Source organism: Mus musculus, chromosome 3 (genome assembly GCF_000001635.26).
Source record: "Mus musculus strain C57BL/6J chromosome 3, GRCm38.p6 C57BL/6J".
Taxonomy (NCBI): Eukaryota; Metazoa; Chordata; class Mammalia; order Rodentia; family Muridae; genus Mus; species Mus musculus.
In genome coordinates this window covers 66,276,724-66,297,918 of record NC_000069.6, presented here as the reverse complement: position 1 = coordinate 66,297,918, position 21,195 = coordinate 66,276,724, and the positions used below count along the sequence as shown (strand labels likewise).

At 40.6% G+C, this 21,195-nt stretch overlaps 1 protein-coding gene across 4 annotated transcripts in view; it reads left to right on the top strand.

Moving 5' to 3' along the window:
* The first annotated feature begins 944 nt into the window (after nucleotides 1-944).
* Nucleotides 945-21,195, top strand: part of Veph1 (ventricular zone expressed PH domain-containing 1) — a 243,417-nt gene continuing 223,166 nt past the window's right edge. Inside the window, exon 1 of one of the 4 annotated variants that reach the window (XM_011240244.3) lies at nucleotides 945-1,316. The gene's annotated coding sequence lies outside the window, so the exon portion shown is untranslated. Of the gene's footprint in view, nucleotides 1,317-4,739; nucleotides 5,582-21,195 lie in introns of those variants that run through there. The other 3 variants (XM_006502143.4, NM_145820.3, XM_006502142.4) reach the window with 3 other exon arrangements.

Here is a 21,195-nt window from a genome sequence, read left to right as displayed (position 1 = left end):
CAATATGACTTGATATCTTCAGGCGTCAAAATAGGCAACAAAGATTATTCCCACTGAGATCAAACATTTACCTTTGTTGTTTGATTGATTTGGAAGGGTCCATATGTCTTCCCTAAATCACTCACTATGATTCTCTGGTTAGCTAGGAGCAATTAGGGCTCATCTTGTGTGTACGCATCAACTCTATCCAAAGAATGTGGATTCCCAAGGGGAGATTGAGGGCAATTTTGACTAGAATAATGGGATGCTTGGTGGCAAACAGGAAAAAATAATCCACACTATCTGAATATGGCTTTTGTAATAATTGCCAGTGACAAAGACATACAATATATTTGGTTGTGTACCTTATACCTTGTTTTCTCCCTCTGCTTTACCCCAATGCGCTCACCCAATTTGGCTAAAAGCCCTAGAAAGTCTCAGGAGTATTCTATGCAAGCAAAAACCTCTGATCAATAAAGGAAGCAAGCCTATTTCATACCTGTTAGGGGAGAAAAGAGCCTCCTGATGTATCGGTCCACTGGGTACCACCAATTAATTTATGCATTAGAGGTATTGCGTTCTCCTTAAAAGTCAGAGATCTGTGGAAACATGGGGTGGGTTGTAAGAAATCCCCTATCCATTAGATCTGAGAGACAGTTCCATATTTGGAAGGTAAAGAAAATGAGCAATTTCAATGGACTCAAGAAGAAACCCTGCTGGATTAAAAAACATTCCTAGGGTTTCTTGGGATGTTCCAGACAGTCTTTCAGTGTCTCACTAGCAATACTGATAGAGTAGTTAGAAAGCTGCTCCTTCGGGCACTTGCTACATGGTATTTTTCTTCTATCACGTTTGACTTAAATACCGTCTCATTCCATGACCCCCACCTCTTTCACACATGCCTGCCTAAATGCCCCAAAATCTGATATTAACCTAAAACTTCCTTGATTCTTTAAAGTGGGTTATTCATTAACGGAACCTAAATTACTGGTTGGTAGCAAATCCAATTCTTTTACACTACAAATTGGCCTCCGAGAAACTGCTGTAAGTCTACAGAGGAAGTCAGGGACCCGGTGCCAATTGTTAGATCTAAAACAGAAGTCTGGAAAAGGGAAGAAAGTTACTCATTCGCCTGATACCACACGGTGAGTCCACAGGAGGGACTCAGGCGCAGCGCTGCATGACAAGCTCACAGGGACGTGCCAGCAGCCACCGGCAGGACAGGCAGGCGCTGCAGGGCTGCCTCTGAGCGTGGTCCTGGGTCCCAGCTGAAGTGTTCCAAGGGATCAAGCATTTGCCTTCTGTTGCCTGCACCTGCCAGTGTCCCGTGCTAGGAGGTATGGCTGTCTTCTTTCCTGTCCCTTTGTTCAGCAGGAACAAAAGTTAATCAAAGTGAGGGCCAGAAACTGCAGGCAGGCAAGAACAGAGGAGGGCTGGGAAAGTTGAGCAGAGAAACTTCCAAGGGCTGGCTGATTATGCAGATAAAGTGCACCTAGAAGCTGTGTGCGTGACTGTTTGTGTGTGTACATTTCAGTTTTTAAGCTAAGAATATCTAATTCTCTGTGGGTGGTTAAGACATGTCCCTAGGCCCCTAGGACCAGATAGCTGTGCTGGACACTTACTGTGTACATATTGTTTTACTCCATAACTGCGGTCTTCTTTCCACATATGCATTCACCATGAGAAGCCTTTTGCAATGAGCAGGGGAACAGTCCCTGCTATTGTTTTTTTGCAGAAAGCTAAGTAGGCCCATTCCAGTCGGAGGCTGGACACTCATCGGTGCGGTTCACCACTGCTGCTGTGTGCATATTACAAATCATGATCTAATATAGCTACTTCTTTGGTCTTTCAAATGCACATTCAAATTGGTTTAATGATCAACAGTTGGGTTCAATGGCATCCTTTTTTTTTAAATTTAAACTTTATTAAACCTGGGAAATGATTTGAATTCTTCATACGGCAGAGTAATATTGGAAATTTAAATGACAAAGTCATACACTCAGCACTGGGTATCCTCATGGTTTGAGAATTTGGGCTTGTTTCCTGGGAAAACAAGCCCAATAGAATTTGAATATGGATTTAAAAAACAACCAAGATATATGTTTCTCTAGAGGAAAATATGATCTGCTAAGTCAAAAGTTCCAGATGAAAATGGACATACTTATGAATTCATCCGGAAAGGCTGTGCTTTAGAAAGTTTGTTAGATTTGATAAGTTTCCCCTCATAGTCCACGAAGGGAAACACTTCTCCATTTGTTTTCAAAACTCGCAATTTGTATTTAAAATTACACATGTTGAGCTTTTGATAAATAGATGGTAAAATTGCTATTTTATATGTTCTTACAATATGCATGCTACAAATTTGAACTGTCTGGATTCTGACAAAGCCCCTCAGGTTTGAGTATCTTAGAACTGTTTAGAATAATCTAGCGGTGGTGGCTTTTGGTACAAGTAAAATGTAGCATCATGCCACAGAAGAGGGTCGCAGAGCTGCCGGGAACAATGGCCATCTGTGGGAAGGGCCGAAACAGATTCGGGTGATTCCCATGGGAACGCCTGTGGTCTTTTCACACTGTGTGAAAAAGATGTTTCTTCAATAGAATCTTTAATCCTTTCTTTCAAGTGAAAAAAAAATCTATCTCGGAAATTTATTCAACGTCTCATAGCATCCGAATGGACCTGAGTTAGTCAATAGGCATTTTTATCTCAGGTAAATTAAATGAAAATGTTTTGATGCAGTCATGTTGCTCAAAGTATAACCCTTGCTATCCCAGAATCTCCGGAAGCAGGGAATCAGTCAGACCTATTCTCACCTGAGTTGTAAGGCGGAGGCTTGAACACCTCAGAACAAATTGGCTTCCTGAGCTAACGATCAAAATCTTCCCCTAGAGACCTGTCTGTGTTCTGAGGGCACTTTTCCAACCTTAGAGGGACTGAGCCCTGTGTTCACTCCCATGCAGCAGCATCTACAGACCCATGATGGAGTAAATTATTAATGTATTTATAAGTGAACAATGAGTATAGGTCAGCTAGAAAAGTTCTGGCTCCCTGGAAGGGCATTCCCTTCAGCCCGGTAAACAGCTGAGTAAATATTACACTAATATGGAAAACACAGGGATTTGGATTACCCAGCCATGAAAAGTGTAAGATACATTGCACCCTAGTCTGTTTCTGATCTGGAAACAAACTCAGTCATCATTAGGCCATGGCAGAGGTAAGAAACACCACAGTAAAGCGTCTTCTCCAAGAAATAAGAGTTGTCCCCAAATCTACAAGAACATAGTTAAGTTAGTGAAATGTGTATGATACACATGAAGTTTACCCAGACTTACGATTAATGAAAAGTACAACTAAAATACAGAAATGACAGCAACAGAAAATGAAACAAACAAGCAACCCTATGTGCCTTCATACCAATAACTGAGTTTAGTTAACCGTACCATGGAATTTTGACTTTTAAAAGCTATGATGTAATAATATGCTGATGGGAAATTTTCTATAAGAATAAAATGCTCAGGCTCTGGGGTTGGTGGCGGGGGTTGGGGAAGTCGCAGGAGTTTTAATCTACCTACTCAGGTGCTAAGGTAAGAGGATTGTGAGTTCAAGACCAGACTGGCTACAGAGTGAGCTCAAAGCCAAGCTGGGCGATTTAGTGAGATACTGACTGTCCCAAAATAAAAAGTAAAGCCAAGGCTGAGGATGTAGCTCAACGGTAGAGTGCTGGCCTAAGGTGCATGAGGCCTTAGGTTTTATCTCCAGTACAGAGAAACAGTAGAACGCTCCAAAGGACAGAACTGATGTCACTCATGCTTTATACAGCCTGGGAGAGGCAAATTCACTGCCCAAGTCTTCACTACAGCATGGCGTAGCCAAGACTGCAGAGCAGGTTTCTTCAGGTGGTCTTAATGCTTGATCCTCTGGCTGGTGTCTATGAAATGTCAAGTTCCAAATGCTACAAGCTTGAAAGATTTAAGAACACTAGACAAAATTTAAGGATTTCAAAACCAGCAATCAGAAGACTAAAGTCTAAAGAACTCTCTCTTCTAGTCCATTGAAGAGGGAGACTTGAGTGGTCATCTTGTAAGCAGGAAAATTACGAAGAAAAACCATACTTTGTGGGCAATGACAGGCACCTCCACTCTGTCACAGAACTCTTGGTGTATACAGCTCTGCCTGTGTGGACAGGAAGAAGTATGATTGAATGCCAAGTGTCTGGGCAGAGTTGTGGCACTATTCTCTCAGAGCATTGTCTGTATCTCCTGACCCTCCTTTGTGGGGAGCCTTCCCAGGAAGACATTGTCTATATTTTGTTATCCTGAAAGTAGATTTACCTACAGGAGAGGTGCCTTCATAATCTGACTAAAGGAGGAGGGTCTGATGGCCAAGAGACCTACCATAGGAGCAAATTGTGGATTTAAAAGAATAAAATTCTTTAAAAATAAAAATAAAAAACATATTTTTTTACAATGTTTAAACAATTCAGAGGCTGGGTGAAGGGTACACACACACACATTTAGTCCCAGCACTCACGAGGCAGAGACAGACAAATCTCTGTGAGTTCAAAGCCAAGCTCATCTACCTACATGAGAAGTCAGGTCTAGGTCAGCCAAGGCTACATAGTAAGACCCCATTTAAAAGGGGGGGCTTAGAATGACACACACACACACACACACACACACACACACACACACACACACTTTTGGGTGTCAGTAGATAAAGTATGATAAACATTCTTCTGACTCTGCAACAATACTTAAAAATATTTGATCCATAATATTTGATCGATGTAGATCAGCAGTTCTCAACCTGTGGGAGGAGACCCCTTGGTGGTCAAATGACTATTTCACAGAAGCAATACATTACAATTCATAACAGTAGCAAAATTACAGGTAGGAAGTAGCTTCCGTTTTATGTTTGGGATCACAACATGAGGAACTGTATTAAAGGGTGTCGTCATTAGGAAGCCACTGATGTAGATGGGTCAGGCAGAACCTCCCAAATTCTAGCAAATGGAGTGCAAAGTTGTGTGGTTTGGTAGAACCAGTTTGTTCCCTCCACTTGTAACTCTTGGTATCCTCAAACTTTCACTGCCATTCATCTAGAGGCAGGGCGAGAGGGTCATTTCTTCCAGGCTGTGACTCTACCTACACAAGGCTCTCTGTTTTGAACTCCTGTGTCTCACTAAGTTTCCTGCTCCCGCTGGGGGCCCCGGTCATCCCATCACCGGCTCCAGCTGGCCTACCAACCAGACCGGCTTCCTGCGTGGCTTCCCCGCCCCCACCCGATCTCGGAAGAAAGTGTAGATTTCCACGAACACAGGGCGTTCTGTCTTCTCGGTCTACAGCAGCTCTGGTTTACTGGAGCTGCCTTTGTGCTTGGAGGTAGCTCTGCCCTGGAGCCAGAGCAGTCGGTCACCTGACCCGCCCAGGGAGCAGCCGGTGGCTTCCGCTGCATTCCTGGAATTCTTCCACGCCGCCCGGGTGGGTGGATGGCTGCGGGGGTCACTGAGCTGCACTGGGGCTTGCTGCCACCTCCAGCCTGGGCTTGGGCTTGAAGCTTTCAACCAGAGGCAGCAATTGAGCCTTGGAGGAGTAGCTCGCAGGTAAAATGAGTTTGTGGGGACAGCCCTGCGATGGGCGGCTGCACGCAGAATCATAACTCTTTAGTCACTCCTGGGTGTTTTTTTTTTTTTTTTTCTTTTTTGAAAGTTAACTTGCCAACTAGTAACTCCTTAAAAGCAAACAAACAAATTTAAAACTAAGAGAGAGTAGGCCTCAAGTTAGGTTTACATACACATCGAGGGGAGCAAATTATGAGAGAAATTGAGTAACCTCAGGTATGTCATTAATGAGTGAGTGGGTCCTGTTCTATATCTGCCTGTAAGGTTAAAGGGCTTACTGTGAAGTTTCTAATCAAGAGCTTAGTGCACAGATAGGATTTGATTATGCATATGTATGCTTTCATGTGTGCACCTATGTGTCTACCAAGCATGCATGTCTGTTCATATATCTGGTCTATAGTACTACAATATCTGAAAAGGAACAGAGTTAGAATTAGGTAAATTTGGTCAGGCTCTGGCCATGTCTTCAGTTTCAGTTGCAAAATAAACAAGCAGGAGAAACCAGACATCTAAGCAAAACATTGACCAGAAAATAAATAACTGCTTGGCCAATCCTAATTCAGAAAAATGTCTGTGTCTATGCAAGGTCCTGAGAGGGCTTGGTACCTGGAGACCTACAGCTTTCTGTCCCAACTCTGCCACTGTTCTTACACATCAGGTTTTCCTTGCACGCCTTGACATAGTCAAGTGACTCCAAACTTGGGAAGCATTCGGAATAATGCTGGAATGTGGGAAACAGCAGCTCTCGGTGGTGTAGGGGAAAGGTAGGGGCTGTATAGACTTCTTGCCTATCATGAAAGATCACATCTGACACCCTTTATCAAAGGACTGGCAAGGAAGGGAGGTATTGAATCACAGTTCTGTGTGATATAAGAGCTTTCAGACTGGGGACCCAGAAACTCAGAGTAATCGGTTCATTTTTTTTTTAAGCTTAAATTTATCGATGCATAACCAGTGTCAATAAAGTGGACAGAAAAGGTCTGCTGTAATGATAATACACTGAATGGGGCAATCCTTCAAGGCCTCTCGCCTCAGATCTTTCTTCGACTCTCTGTGTAGCGTTCCAGCCTCCTCCAGAGTCTTACTATCAGGACAGCTGTGTGAAAGGATTTCCTAGCTAGCTCTAACACAGAACAGCAAGAGAAAAACAGAACGAACGGTGGTCCCTGGATTTGTGATTTGCTATGGGACAGGGGCTCTAGTGTCTGTGATCTACCTTAGAGAAGAGAGATTCTAGTTTCTGTAGCTTGTCTTTTACAGGAAGGGGAGGAAAATAGGAATCATAGATAAGAGGACACAAGGTCATGGTGAAACCTTACTCCAAGGCAGCTTCTAGCACCTTCACTCTGGGAGATTAAGTTTCTCAACCACGTAGTCTCATTTAACAAGAGGATCTTAGCCTAGTACAATAGCACTGCATTAGCCCCATTTTGCAGACAAGCTAAGGAAAAGTATACGCCAATGACCCTACAACCTCGGAGTGAACAAACCAAGCCTAGACTGCCATCTTCACCTTAAAAAGCATTCTTTACTCTAAGTTTAGCACATTCTCATTGAGTGAAATCTGTAAATATCTTGGCTTTGGAGATGTTGCTCAATGGCTCTACAGGGCCTTTGGTGTCATTTTCTGCTAATGGTGACCTGCCTCTGACTCTCTTGTGCTCACTCATTCTTTGTTATAATACCCAGGAGACTTTTCTCTATATCATCTCCACATTGCAGATTACTTAGTTCAATCACCATCCTAAGATGGACCTTACTTGGCTCACAGTTTCAGGGGATACAGCTAATCATGGTTGAGAAAGTCTGGCAGCAAGAGCGGGAGGTAGCTGGTCACACTGCATCCAAAGTCGGGAAGCAGAAAGCAATGAACGCTTTGGCTCAGCTTGGTTTCTCCACTTTATTCAGTCTGGAACCCCAGCTCAAGGAACAGGGCAGCCCAGATTTAAAATGGCTTATCTCACTTCCGTTGACTTAATCTAGATACTTCCTCAAAGATATATCCAGAGATTAATTTCCATGGTGAGTCTAAATTCCATCAAGTTGACAATCAACACTGACATCACACGATGCCCAATGTTTTCATGTAAAGAAAATGCAAGAACGGGAGATCAAGTTGGAAGCATGCCTTGACGCTGCACAGCAGGCATCGTGTACAGCAGGAAGGAGCTGAGGACCACTTGTGGATGCTCCTCTCTGTAGCCTGTACTTCTGCCACTTTTCAGATCCCAGCTCTGTGTCTGGAGCAACTGAATCTCTCCCTGAAGGGCAGACATTGTCCAATAACCAGGGGAAAACTCATATCTATTCCATCTATGTTTCTGGTTATTATTTTGTAGAGATTATTTCTTGACATGTCTGCAACTGGAGAAAGGATGTGTTAAAAGAAAACCTTGGCTAGAGAACTAACCTAGCATCTTTTTAAGAGATTACAATTCACCCTTCCTCATTTTCCAGGGTGCAAACTCTATTGGGATACACTCTCTGTGCCCCTGCCTCTCGCCTCAGAATTTGCCCACCTTTCCTTTTGAATTCCAGAGCTCTGCTTTCTTCTGATTCTCCTGCTCTCTGGCTCTTCTCAACCCCGGGGTATAAATGGGCAAGGATACAGGAATGCAGAAGAAACAGTTGTGCCCATACTGCCTCACTTTTTCCCACACCTTCCTTCTTAAATGTTAGTTTTACTCTAAGGCAGTGGCTCTCAACCTTCCTAATGCTACTGTTATGAATTGAAATGTAAATAACTGATATCTGATATTGGGCCCCCATGAAAAGATTATTCACCCCCAGGGGTCATGACCCACAGGTTGAGAACCTCTGGGAAGTTTGCGCCTAACCGTGGCTGCACATTTTCCTTGGCATCACTAACACAGAGTACTTTTTAAAAATTGGACCATAACACTAGAGTCTTTGAATCCAAATCATATCTGCATGGTATGACAAGTTATTTAATTGCCTCACAAACCTCATCTGCAAAATGGAGATGACATCTTCTTTTACAGTTGTTATAAAAATCAAATAATTTAACCTTTGCAAAATGTCTACCTATGTGTGCAGGGCGTATACACAAACATAAAGACATGCAGAACCTTATGTTTCTTGTTAAATATTTTTTCTGCTTTTTATTAAAAGTAGATTATTTTTTCACATAATATATTCTGATTACAGTTTCTCCTCCCTCTACAGCTCCCAGTTCCTCCCCACCTCCCAACCCATCCTCACCCATTCCCTTTCTGTATCTCACTTCAAAAAAACAGGCTTCTAAGGGATAATAATAAAACATAACAAAAAAAGATAAAACAAAATCTATTACATCAAAGTTGAACAAGAAGGAAAAGAGCCCAAGAGAAGGGACAAGAATCAGAGAGCCACGCATTTGCATTCTTAGGAATCCCATAAAAACACTAAACTACAAGGCGTAATATATATGTGGAGGACCTGGTGCAGAGGCATGCAGGCCTGTGCATGCTTTCTCAGTCTCTGTGAGTTCTTATGAGCTTTGCTCATGGTGGCTTAGAGGCCTTGTTTTCTTGGTGTCTTCAATCCTCTCTGGCTCTTACAAGTTTTGCCTCCTCTTCTGCAGTTTCATGGGCACGGAGGGGAGGGATTTGATAGACATCCCATTTAAGAGTGAGTGTTTCAAAGTGTGTGTGTGTGTTTGTGTGTGTGTGTATGTATGTGTGTGTGAGAGAGAGAGACAGAGAAAGAGAGAGACAGAGACAGAGGGAGGAGGGAGGGAAAGGGAGAGAGAGAGATCTATATTTGTTCCCATCAAAGCTTCTCTAATGATGACTGAACAAGGAACTGATCTATAAAGAGAGAGGGGTGGAGTGGAGGTTTCACTGTGTAGCTCTGACTATACTGGAATTCAACTCACTCTGTAGACCAGGCTGACCTTAAACTCTGAGATCTGCCTGCCTCTGCCTCCTAATTGTAGGGATAAAGACATGCACTACAATACCTGTCTCTCTCTCTTTTTTTTAAGATTTATTTTTAATAGATGTTTTCTTCATTTACATTTCAAATGTTATACCCTTTCCTAGTTTCCTCTCCAAAAATCCCCTATACCCTTCTCCCTCCCCCTGCTCCCCAACCCACCCACTCCCACTTCCTGGCCCTGACATTCCCCTATACTGGAGCCTAGAATCTTTGCAAGACCAAGGGCCTCTCCTCCCACTGATGGCGGGTTAGGCCTTCCTCTGCCACATATGCAGCTAGAGACACAAGCTCTGTGGGTACTGGTTAGTTCATATTGTTTTTTCTCCTATAGGGCTGCAGACCTCTTCAGCTCCTTGGGTACTTTCTCTAGCTCTTTCATTGGGGACCTTGTGTTCCATCCACTTCTGTATTTGACAGGCACTGGCAGAGCCTCACAGGAGACAGCTATATCAGGGTCCTGTCAGCAAAATCTTGTTGGGATATGCAGTAGGGTCTGGGTTTTGTGTTGTTTATGGGATGGATCCCCAGGTGGGGAAGTCTCTGGATGGTCCTTCCTTCAGTCTTAGCTCAGAACTTTGTCTCTGTAACTCCTTCCATGGGTGTTTTGTTCCCCCTTCTAAGAAGGAACAAAGTATCTACTCTTTTTTTTTTAAAAGACCAGGATTATTTGGTTTTAACCCTAGATCCCTGGTCTATGTTATATCGGGTTCTAGGTTACCCAAGCAGTGTTGGAATGTGTTCCATCTTGATGAGTGTGCCTGAAGTCAAACTTCAATTGGTTGCTTTAAACCTTGTACTGCCATTGATCTAGTACAGTGGTTATCAGCCTTCCTGATGCTGAAATCCTTTAATACAATTCATCTTCTGGTGATCCCCAACCATAAAATTATTTTTATTGCTACTTCATAACTATAATTTTGCTACTGTTGTGAACCATAATGTAAACATTTGTGTTTCCCAGAGGTCAAGACCCACAGGTTGATTACCAGTGCTCTAGTATCTATTGTAGGGATGACACCATTGTAAACCAAAGGGTGTGCTTGGCTTAGTGTTTGTGTATCTCTTTTGGTAGCACGCAAAAATCTGTCCCTGCAGAGCCCATGAAACTTGTTTTAAAAGTAGACAAAAAGAGTGTAAGAGCCAGAGGGGATTGAAGACACCAAGAACAAAAAGACCTCTAAATCAACATAAGCAAAGTTCATCTGAACTCACAAAGATTTAAAGCAGCATACACAGAACCTGCATGGTTTACCCCTTTTGGTAACATGTACAAAGATGCTAGAACATAGGGGAAAAGATTCTATGTAGGCACCAGCTCCATTTCTCCATGATTAATGAGTCATGTAGGTATTGTCTTTAGCAATGAGACCTCGCTGCCAGTTTGTGAAGAGCAATCTATTGTCTTGGCAACAGCCTGAGTTGTTCGGAGATTCCCATGGGTCCACTTTGGCAAACAACATGATTAGATGTAACCCAATCTTAGTACTAGAAGCCTTGTTTTGGTAACAAGAGACAGCCAGGTGGAACTCTGTTTCCCCTATTATTTGGTGATATCGCTTAGATTGCCTTCATATATGTATATATTTTAGAAGGTTTCCAATGTATTAGGTTTTCATACTACTCTTTCAAATGTCCCTTAGTTTTAACTGTCTCTCCCCCATATTTCCATCCTCTATTCTTCTCCTTACTCCTCCCCAATTAATCCTCCCATTTCAGAACCTCATCTACCCAATTATCTAATCTATTTCCTGTTCCTAATAAGATCTATCTGTACCTGCCAGTCCCTTACTCAGTACCTAGCTTCTTTAGGATTATAGTCTTGTTATTGATTTAACAGCTACTGTTTATATACTAATGAATATATACCATGTTTGTCTTTCTGGTTCTGGGCTACATTACTCAGAATTATTCTAGTTCCATCTAATTGCCTGAAAATATAACAACTGAGTAAAACTCTTTTGTGTAAATATACCAAATTTTCTTTATCTCTCCTTCTGTAGAGAAAAGAAATTGGTGGTTTCCAATCTCTGGCCACTGTGAACAGAGCAGCAAGTGTGGTAGAATGACACATCCTTTGGGTGTATACCCAAGAAAAGTATAGCTGGCTCTTCAGGTGGATCAATTTCCATCTTTCTGAACTACCACCACTGTGATTTCCAGAGTGGCTGGAAAAGTTTGTACTCCCACTAACAATAAGTGTGTATCCCCTGCTCCTCACACTCCTTACAAGTGACAGCTCAGCCTTGCCAGCATGAACTGTCAGATGGAGTCTCAGAGTAGTTTTAATTTCAATTTCTCTGAAATCTAAGGATGTTGAACTTTAAGTGGTTTTTGTTGTTGTTGTTGTTTTTGGTTTTTTCTTTTTTCTTTTTTTTTTTTTTTTTTTTTTGCCGTTTGACTTTCCTCTACTGATAATTTACTGATAAATTATCTTACCCCATCTTAATTGGATTACTTGCTTTCTTGTTACCTAGTTCCATAAGTTCTTTATATACTTTGGATATTAGCCCTCTATGGGGTCTGCAGTAGTAGAAATCTTTTCTCATTCTATAGGCTGCTGCTTTGTCCAAATAACATTCACAGTCATGCATAAGCTTCTTCAATTCATGAGGTCCTGTTTGCTAATTGTCGCCCTTAGTCTCTACAGTAATGATGTTCAGAAAGGATGCTCCTTTGCCAATGAGTTCAGGGCTATTCTCTGCTTTCTCTCCTATCAGAACCAATGAATCTGTTTTTATGTTGAGGTCTTTATCTACTTAGAGTTGAGTTTTATGCAGAGTAACAAGTATGAATCTATTTGGATTCTTCTACATACAGCTATCTGTTTGACTAGCACCATTTGTTGAAAATGCTGTCTTTTTTCTAATGTCTGTTACTGGCTCCATTACCAAATATCAAGTGGCTATAGATGTGAGGATTTCAACATATATAAAGAACTCAAGAAGGTGGACTTCAGAAAATCAAACAACCCCATTAAAAAATGGGGCTCAGAACTGAACAAAGAATTCTCACCTGAGGAATACCGAATGGCAGAGAAGCACCTGAAAAAATGTTCAACATCCTTAATCATCAGGGAAATGCAAATCAAAACAACCCTGAGATTCCACCTCACACCAGTCAGAATGTCTAAGATCAAAAATTCAGGTGACAGCAGATGCTGGCGAGGATGTGGAGAAAGAGGAACACTCCTCCATTGTTGGTGGGATTGCAGGCTTGTACAACCACTCTGGAAATCAGTCTGGCGGTTCCTCAGAAAATTGGACATAGTACTACCGGAGGATCCAGCAATACCTCTCCTGGGCATATATCCAGAAGATGCCCCAACTGGTAAGAAGGACACATGCTCCACTATGTTCATAGCAGCCTTATTTATAATAGCCAGAAGCTGGAAAGAACCCAGATGCCCCTCAACAGAGGAATGGATACAGAAAATGTGGTACATCTACACAATGGAGTACTACTCAGCTATTAAAAAGAATGAATTTATGAAATTCCTAGCCAAATGGATGGACCTGGAGGGCATCATCCTGAGTGAGGTAACACATTCACAAAGGAACTCACACAATATGTACTCACTGATAAGTGGATATTAGCCCCAAACCTAGGATACCCAAGATATAAGATACAATTTGCTAAACACATGAAACTCAAGAAGAATGAAGACTGAAGTGTGGACACTATGCCCCTCCTTAGATTTGGGAACAAAACACCCTTGGAAGGAGTTACAGAGACAAAGTTTGGAGCTGAGATGAAAGGATGGACCATGTAGAGACTGCCTTATCCAGGGATCCACCCCATAATCAGCATCCAAACGCTGACACCATTGCATACACTAGCAAGATTTTATCGAAAGGACCCAGATGTAGCTGTCTCTTGTGAGACTATGCCGGGGCCTAGCAAACACAGAAGTGGATGCCCACAGTCAGCTAATGGATGGATTACAGGGCTCCCAATGGAGGAGCTAGAGAAAGTACCCAAGGAGCTAAAGGGATCTGCAACCCTATAGGTGGATCAACATTATGAACTAACCAGTACCCCGGAGCTCTTGACTCTAGCTGCATATGTATCAAAAGATGGCCTAGTCGGCCATCACTGGAAAGAGAGGCCCATTGGACACACAAACTTTATATGCCCCAGAACAGGGGAACGCCAGGGCCAAAAAGGGGGAGTGGGCGGGTAGGGGAGTGGGGGTGGGTGGGTATGGGGGACTTTTGGTATAGCATTGGAAATGTAAATGAGCTAAATACCTAATAAAAAATTGGAAAGAAAAAAAAAAGATGTGAGGATTTATGTGTGGATCGTCAATTCTATTCCATTGGTCTACATACCAGTTTTTACCAATATCATGCTGTTTTTATTATTGTAATTTTGTAGCACAACTTAAAATTGGGAATGGATACCTCCAGCAGTTATTTTATTATTTCAGCTTTTTATTTTTAGGTAGCTTGGTGTGTGTGTGTGTGTGTGTGTGTGTTTCCATATGATATTGAAAATTATTTTTCCAAGATCAGTGAACAATTACGCTGGAATTTTGATATGGATTACATTGAATCTATAGATTGCCTTTGGTAAGATGGCTGTTTTTATTACATTAATCCATGATCATGGAAGATCTTCCCACATTCCCATATCTTCTTCAATTTTTGTCTTAAAAGACTTGAGATTTTTTTATACAAGTCTTTCATTTGCCTGGTTAGAATTACTCTAAGACATTTTATATTATTTGAGACTATTGTGAAAGATGTTGTTTTCCTGATTTCTTTCTCAGTCCATTTGTCATTTGTATATAGGAAGGCTAATAATGTTTATGAATTAATTTTTTATGCAGCTGTTTTGCTGAAAGTGTTTGCCAGCTGCAGGAGTTCCCTGGTGGAATTTTTTCAGATTGCTTGTCTATGCTATCATATCATCAGCAAGTAAAGAAACTTTGATGCTTTTCTTTCCAGTTTGTAACCCCTTGATCTCCTTCAGTTGTCTTATTGCTCTAGCTGGGACTTTAAGCATTATATTAAATAGGTATCGAGAAAGCAGACAAGCGTATCTTGTTCCTGATTTTAATGGAAATGGGTTTTTCTCTGCATTTAAGTTGATGTAGGCCCTGGGCTTGTTGGAAGTCATCTTTAATATAGTGAAGTATGTCCCTTGCATCCCTCATCTCTCCAGGACTTCTTTCACAAAAGAGTGTTGTGTTGGATTTTTGTCAAAGGCTTTTTCTGCACCTATTGAGATGATCATGTGCTTTTTGTTTTTTAATTTGTTTATGTGTATGAATTACATTTATTGATTTATGTATGCTGGAACCATCCCTGCATCTCTTGGATGAAACCTACTTGATCATGGTGGATGATTTTTTTTTTTTTAGCATGTTCTTATATTAGGTTTTCAAGTATTTTATTGAGTTTTTTTTTTTTTTCATTTATCTTCATAAGGGAAATTGGTCTAGAATTATTTTTCTTTGCTGGATGTTTATATGGTTTGGGTATCAGGTTAACTGCGGCCTCATAAAATGAATCGCACAGTGTTCCTTCTGTTTTTATTTAGTGGAATGAATTAATGAAAGTTGTAACTCTTCTTTGATAATCTAATAGAATTCTGCACTAAAACCATCTGGCTTGGGCTTCTTTTGGTTGGGAGACTTTTAATTATTGCTTTTATTTCACTAGAGGTTGTCTAAATTGCTTATCTCCTCTTGATTTAACTTTGGTAAGCAATATATATTGAAAGAATTATCCATTATTTTCAGATTTTTCAGTTTGGTGGAGTAGTGGTTCTCAGGATTTCCTCAGTGTCTGTTGTTATGTCCTGCTTTTCATTTCTGCTTTTGTTAATTTGGATTTTCTCTCTGACATTTAGTTAATTTGGAAAAAGGTTTGTCAATCTTATTGATTGTCTCAAAGAACCAATTCTTTGTTTCATTGATTCTTTATATTGGTTGTTGTTGTTTGCTTACTTGCTTGCTTGCTTCTTTCTGTTTTATTGATTTCAGCCTGAGTTTGATTACTTCTTACTCTCTACTCCTCTTGGGTGGGCTTTTTCTTCTGTTTCTCTTTTAGTGCTTTGAGGTGTGCTATTGAGTTGCTAATCTCAGACCTCTACCATTTTTTTTTTAATGTAGTCACTCAGTTCTAAGAGTTCTTGCCTCTTAGAATCGCCTTCATTATGTTCCACTAATTTGGGCATGATGTGTATTCACTTTCATTCAATTCTAGAAAGTCTTTGATTTTTCTTTCTTATTTCTCTCTTGACCCATTTTTCATTCATTAGAGATTTGCTCAGTTTCCATAAATTTATAAGCCATTCTGTTGTTTCTTTTATTTTTAATACTTGGCTTGAATCTATGGTGGTCAGATAGGATGCAGGGAGTTATTTCAATTTTCTTGTATCCTTTGAGATTTTCTGTCTGAGTATGTGATCAACTTGAAAGAAAATTCTGTGAGCTGCTGAAAAGAAAATATATTCTTTTATGTTTGGATGAAATGCCCTGTTAATATCTGTTAGATCTATTTTGTTTATAATGTCTGTTAGTGTCAGCATTTCTCTGTTTAGTTTTGGTCTAAAAAACCTGTCTGTTGGCAAGAGTGGGGTATTGAAGTCTCCCACTATCAGTATGTGAGTAGTCCATTTAAGCTATAGTCTTGTTTCTTCTACAAACTTGGGTGAACTTGTGTTTGAAACAGGTATTCGTATTAGCCAGGGTGTTCTAGAGTAACAGACTTTATGGAAAGAATAGATAGGGTTACCCATATATAGATATATAGATAGGTAGGCAGACAGGTAGATGGATAGACAGACAGGCAGGCAGGCAGGCAGACAGACAGACAGACAGACAGACAGATAGATGAGAGAGGGGGAGGGAGGGATAGAGAAAAAGAGTATTTCCTTTTTTTTCTGAAGATAAATTTTTTATTACATATTTCCCTCAATTACATTTCCAATGCTATCTCAAAAGTCGCCCCTTCCCCCCCCCCACTCCCCTACCCACCCATTTCCATTTTTTTGGCCCTGGAGTTCCCCTGTACTGGGGCATATAAAGTTTATCTGTCCAATGGGCCTCTCTTTCCAGTGATGGCCAACTAGGCCATCTTTTGATACATATGCAGCTAGAGACAAGAGCTCCGGGATACTGGTTAGTTCATAATGCTGCACCTACAGGGTTGCAGATCTCTTTAGCTCCTTGGATACTTTATCAAGCTCCTCCATTGAGGGCCCTGTGATCCATCCAATAGTTGACTGTGACCATCCACTTCTGTGTTTGCTAGGCCCCGGCATAGTCTCACAAGAGACAGCTATATCACGATCCTTGTATCAAACACTTGCTAGTGTATGCAATGGTGTCATCGTTTAGAGGCTAATTATGGGATGGATCCCTAAATATGGCAGTCTCTAGATGGTCCATCATTTTGTCTCAGCTCCAAACTTTGTCTCTGTAACTCCTTCCATGGGTGTTTGTTTCCAATTCTAAGAAGGGGCAAAAGTGTCCACACTTTGGTCTTCGTTTTTCTTCAGTTTCACGTGTTTTGCAAATTGTACCTTATATCTCGCTATACTAAGTTTCTGGGCTAATATCCACTTATCAGTGAGTACATATTGTTTGAGTTCTTTTGTGATTGTGTTACCTCACTCAGGATGATGCCCTCCAGGTCCAACCATTTGCCTAGGAATTTCATAAATTCATTCTTTTTAATAGCTGAGTAGTACTCCATTGTGTAAATGTACCACATTTTTTGTATCCACTCCTCTGTTGAGGGGCATCTGGGTTCTTTCCAGCTTCTGGCTATTATAAATAAGGCTGCTATGAACATAGTAGAGCATGTGTACTTCATACCGGTTGGGACATCTTCTGGATATATGCCCAGGAGAGGTATTGCGGGATCCTCTGGTAGTACTATGTCCAATTTTCTGAGGAACTGCCAGACTCATTTCCAGATCCTCGCCAGCATCTGCTGTCACCTGAATTTTTGATCTTACCCATACTGACTTGTGTGAGATGGAATCTCAGGGTTGTTTTGATTTGCATTTCTCTGATGATTAAGGATGTTGAACATTTTCTCAGGTGCTTTTCAGCCATTCAGTATTCCTCGGGTGAGAATTCTTTGTTTAGCTCTGAGATCCATCTTTTAAGGGGGTTATTTGATTTTCTAGAGTCCACCCTCTTGAGTTCTTTATATATATTGGATATTAGTCCCCTATCTGATTTAAGATAGGTAAAGATCCTTTCCCAATCTGTTGGTGGCCTTTTTGTCTTATTGACGGTGTCTTTTGCCTTGCAGAAGCTTTGCAGTTTCATGAGGTCCCATTTGTCAATTCTCGATCTTACAGCACAAGCCATTGTTCTATTCAGGAATTTTTCCCCTGTGCCCACATCTTCAAGGCTTTTCCCCACTTTCTCCTCTATAAGTTTCAGTGTCTCTGGTTTTATGTGAAGTTCCTTGATTCACTTAGATTTGACCTTAGTACAAGGAGATAAGTATGGATCAATTCGCATTCTTCTACATGATAACCACCAGTTGTGCCAGCACCATTTGTTGAAAATGCTGTCTTTCTTCCACTGGATGGTTTTAGCTCCCTTGTCGAAGATCAAGTGACCATAGGTGTGTGGGTTCATTTCTGGGTTTTCAATTCTATTCCATTGGTCTACTTGTCTGTCTCTATACCAGTACCATTCAGTTTTTATCACAATTGCTCTGTAGTAAAGCTTTAGGTCTGGCATGGTGATTCCTCCAGAAGTTCTTTTATCCTTGAGAAGACTTTTTGCTATCCTAGGTTTTTTGTTTTTCCAGACAAATTTGCAAATTGCTCCTTCCAATTCGTTGAAGAATTGAGTTGGAATTTTGATGGGGATTGCATTGAATCTGTAGATTGCTTTTGGCAAGATAGCCATTTTTACAATGTTGATCCTGCCAATCCATGAGCATGGGAGATCTTTCCATCTTCTGAGATCTTCCTTAATTTCTTTCTTCAGAGATTTGAAGTTTTTATCATACAGATCTTTCACTTCCTTAGTTAGAGTCACGCCAAGATATTTTATATTATTTGTGACTATTGAGAAGGGTGTTGTTTCCCTAATTTCTTTCTCAGCCTGTTTATTCTTTGTGTAGAGAAAGGCCATTGACTTGTTTGAGTTAATTTTGTATCCAGCTATTTCACCGAATCTGTTTAGGTTTAGGAGTTCTCTGGTGGAATTTTTAGGGTCACTTATATATACTATCATATCATTTGCAAAAAGTGATATTTTGACTTCATCTTTTCTAATTTGTATCCCCTTGATCTCCTTTTGTTGTCGAATTGCTCTGGCTAGGACTTCAAGTACTATGTTGAAGAGGTAGGGAGAAAGTGGGCAGCCTTGTCTAGTCCCTGATTTTAGTGGGATTGCTTCAAGCTTCTCACCATTTACTTTGATGTTGGCTACTGGTTTGCTGTAGATTGCTTTTATCATATTTAGGTATGGGCCTTGAATTCCTGATCTTTCGAAGACTTTTATCATGAATGGATGTTGGATCTTATCAAATTCTTTTTCCGCATCTAACAAGATGATCATGTGGTTTTTGTCTTTGAGTTTGTTTATATAATGGATTACGTTGATGGATTTCCGTATATTAAACCATCCCTGCATCCCTGGAATAAAACCTACTTGGTCAGGATGGATGATTGCTTTAATGTGTTCTTGGATTTGGTTAGCGAGAATTTTATTGAGGATTTTCGCATCGATATTCATAAGGGAAATTGGTCTGAAGTTTTCTATCTTTGTTGCATCTTTCTGTGGCTTAGGTATCACAGTAATTGTGGCTTCATAGAATGAGTTGGGTAGAGTTCCCTCTACTTCTATTTTGTGGAATAGTTTGTGCAGAACTGGAATTAGATCTTCTTTGAAGGTCTGATAGAACTTTGCACTAAACCCATCTGATCCTGGGATTTTTTTGGCTGGGAGACTATTAATGACTGTTTCTATTTCTTTAGGGGATATGGGACTGTTTAGATCGTTAACGTGATCCTGATTTAACTTTGGTACCTGGTATCTGTCTAGAAATTTGTCCATTTTGTCCAGGTTTTCCAGTTTTGTTGAGTATAGCCTTTTGTAGAAGGATCTGATGGTGTTTTGGATTTCTTCAGGATGTGTTGTTATGTCTCCCTTTCCATTTCTAATTTTTTTTTTTTTTTGCCCGCCCCCTCTAATTTTGTTAATTAGGATTTTGTCCCTGTGCCCTCTAGTGAATCTAGCTAAGGGTTTATCTATCTTGTCGATTTTCTCAAAGAACCAACTCCTACTTGGTTAATTCTTTGAATAGTTCTTCTTGTTTCCACTTGGTTGATTTCACTCCTGAGTTTGATTATTTCCTACCGTCTACTCCTCTTGGGTGAAATTTCTTTCTTTTTTTCCAGAGCTTTTAGATGTGTTGTCAAGCTGCTAGTGTGTGCTCTCTCCAGTTTCTTCTTGGTGGCACTCAGAGCTATGAGTGTCCCTCTTAGAAATGCTTTCATTGTGTCCCATAGGTTTGGGTATGTTGTGGCTTCATTTTCATTAAACTCTAAAAAATCTTTAATTTCTTTCTTTATTCCTTCGCTGACCAAGGTATCATTGAGAAGAGTTTTGTTCAGTTTCCACGTGAATGTTGGCTTTCCCTTATTTATATTGTTATTGAAGATCAGCCTTAGGCCATGGTGGTCTGATAGGATGTATGGGACAATTTCAATATTTTTGTATCTGTTGAGGCCTGTTTTGTGACCAATTATATGGTCAATTTTGGAGAAGGTCCCGTGAGGTGCTGAGAAGAAGGTATATCCTTTTGTTTTAGGATAAAATGTTCTGTAGATATCTGTCAGATCCATTTGTTTCATAACTTCTGTTAGTTTCACTGTGTCCCTGTTTAGTTTCTGTTTCCACGATCTGTCCATTGATGAAAGTGGTGTGTTGAAGTCTCCCACTATTATTGTGTGAGGTGCAATGTGTGCTTTGAGCTTTACTAAAGTTTCTTTAATGAATGTGGCTGCCCTTGCATTTGGAGCATAAATATTCAGAATTGAGAGTTCTTCTTGGAGGATTTTACCTTTGATGAGTATGAAGTGTCCCTCCTTGTCTTTTTTGATAACTTTGGGTTGGAAGTCTATTTTATCCGATATTAGAATGGCTACTCCAGCTTGTTTCTTCAGACCATTTGCTTGGAAAATTGTTTTCCAGCCTTTCACTCTGAGGTAGTGTCTGTCTTTTTCCCTGAGATGGGTTTCCTGTAAGCAGCAGAATGTTGGGTCCTGTTTGTGTAGCCAGGCTGCTAGTCTATGTCTTTTTATTGGGGACTTGAGTCCATTGATATTAAGAGATATTAAGGAAAAGTAATTGTTGCTTCCTTTTATTTTTGTTGTTAGTGTTGGCATTCTGTTCTTGTGGCTCTCTTCTTTTTTGGTTTGTTGAGGGATTACTTTCTTGCTTTTTCTAGGGCATGATTTCTGTCCTTGTATTGGTTTTTTTCTGTTATTATCCTTTGAAGGGCTGGATTCGTGGAAAGATAATGTGTGAATTTGGATTTGTCGTGGAATACTTTGGTTTCTCCATCTATGGTAATTGAGAGTTTGGCCGGGTATAGTAGCCTGGGCTGGCATTTGTGTTCTCTTAGTGTCTGTATAACATCTGTCCAGGATCTTCTGGCTTTCATAGTCTCTGG